This window comes from Penaeus monodon, unplaced genomic scaffold (genome assembly GCF_015228065.2).
Source record: "Penaeus monodon isolate SGIC_2016 unplaced genomic scaffold, NSTDA_Pmon_1 PmonScaffold_10902, whole genome shotgun sequence".
NCBI lineage: Eukaryota > Metazoa > Arthropoda > Malacostraca > Decapoda > Penaeidae > Penaeus > Penaeus monodon.
In genome coordinates, this window is record NW_023639607.1 from 3,054 (window position 1) to 5,228 (window position 2,175).

Here is a 2,175-nt window from a genome sequence, read left to right on the forward strand (position 1 = left end):
ACGTATGGGCTCACAAATATTTTAGATCTCAGAGTCTGAATTAGTAAACTCCGAAATGTGTAAAAATCAATGCCATTCTATTTCCAGAATTTCAATAAAACAAAATTTAATTGAGAAGTTTTAAGCACGTATTACAAACAATTTCTTCATAAAGGAAACATTCTTTCTTGTTCTCATGCTATATAATAACGTTCTATAATCCACAAAGGTCACCATGGACATCAGAGGTATGTGCAAGTAATGCGCAATTTTCGGCGATTGTTATGGAAATAAAAGATTACGTAGCATTCCACGACACGACTAATTGTATTTTTATGCAAAGGTATTCTTGTGACGCTGTTGGTCGGCTGCCTACTAATAGTGGAAGCCATGTCCATACCACACAGTAAGTATTTTTTTGTTTCTATATTTGTATGGTAAATATTAAAGTGTATTAACAGAAACAACAGTGGCAAGATTAATTCCTCAACATTTCATTCGGAAATTTTAACAGTGAAAATGGCATAGAGACAGCAGCATCTGTGCTTCATTAAGATAGTGGTAATATGACCTGCGGTTCTTCATTTACCAACGCATTGATATTTAATACCAATAGTGTTATAGCAACTTTATGGATCTAGAGTAAAGAGTATTTGGATATATGATTTACACACACACACACACACACACACACAAACACACACACACACACATACACACACACACAGATACACACACACGCACACAATTCTATATATATATACACACATATGTACATATGTGTGTATATATATATATATATATATGCTATATATGCATACACAACACACACACACACACACTACAACATTTTGCAATGTTTTTTAAAATTAATATATATTATACATACATATACATACACATACACTACACACACACACAACGTATATATTATATATATATATATATATATATAATATATTATATATATATATATATATATATATTATATATAACATATGCTTACACATTCATATATGTACACACATATAATTAATATATATATATATATTATATATATATATATATATATATATATATATATGTGTGTGGTGTGTGTGTGTGTGTGTGTGTGTGTGTGTGTGTGTGTGTGTGTGTGTGTATGTGCGTGTGTGTGTGTGTGGTATGTGTGTATGTGTGTATGTAAGCGTGTGTGTGTAATTATTATATAATATATATATATATATATATATATATATAATATATGTATATATATATTATGCGTGTGTGTGTGTGTGTGTGTGTGTGTATGTCTGTATGTGTGTGTGTGTGCGTGCGTTTAAATACATACATATATACGCATATATTAATCATGTGTGTGTGGTGCGGTGATGTATGTGCGTGCACACACCATAAACACAAACACATTTATTTTAGTTGCTCAGTCGCATTCCTCATAACGCAAGTATTTTCCTTGTGGTTTTATATTCTCTAGTACAAAGATTTATAGATTCTTTATTGGCAGAGTCATAGCATTTCTGTCCATTCATTTACGGCCCTATCTTACTTCTTCGTGAAAAAGAAGAATAATTATCTTACTATTCCCGTTCTGTTCCAGTTGTGAAAAGGGTCAGCCCCGGATTTGCTTTGAGCTGTACGGCCAACAAGGAATTCCTTAAAGGAACACTCTTCACTCCTGCTGCCATTCCGAAATAAACCAGGAGTCAGGGATACATAAATAATTACATTTATGCATATGAGTAGATTACAACTGCACATAGGAATATTTAAATGGAATTTCTTGTGTATTTATTATCCAATTTCGGTGATCTGAATTCGTAGATAATGAAATAACATAATAGTTCAGTGATTATCAGTCACTGTAAAACAAAAAAAAAAAAAAAAAAAGTATTAATGAGAACGACAGTCATCTCCAAAATCTAGAAGAACTGACCACTTCATCCAAAAGAAACATAACATTCTATCTCTGAAACTTAATCGTCTTCAGACTTACTTCAGAAACAATGGAACAGTGCAGTAGATAGGGTATAAGCTCATTAACTCCAGGAGCTCCAGACTGTTTACTGCTTCCTGCACTAATGAGGAAAGGCCGTTTTCAATCTCGACAACGATGTGTGTGAGGAGAAGCGCATGTTTATGTCTATTTCTTTAAATATTTTTCTATAGAAATAGAGTGGTTATAGAAACTGAATATAA

General features: G+C 32.1%; 1 long non-coding RNA gene across 1 annotated transcript; it reads left to right on the forward strand.

The window, feature by feature from the left end:
• The first annotated feature begins 203 nt into the window (after positions 1-203).
• On the forward strand, positions 204-1,588 carry LOC119568811. The gene is made up of 3 exons (XR_005228164.1): positions 204-227; positions 323-385; positions 1,577-1,588. It is a non-coding gene; the product is annotated as an uncharacterized LOC119568811 (long non-coding RNA).
• Positions 1,589-2,175: the final 587 nt, after the last annotated feature.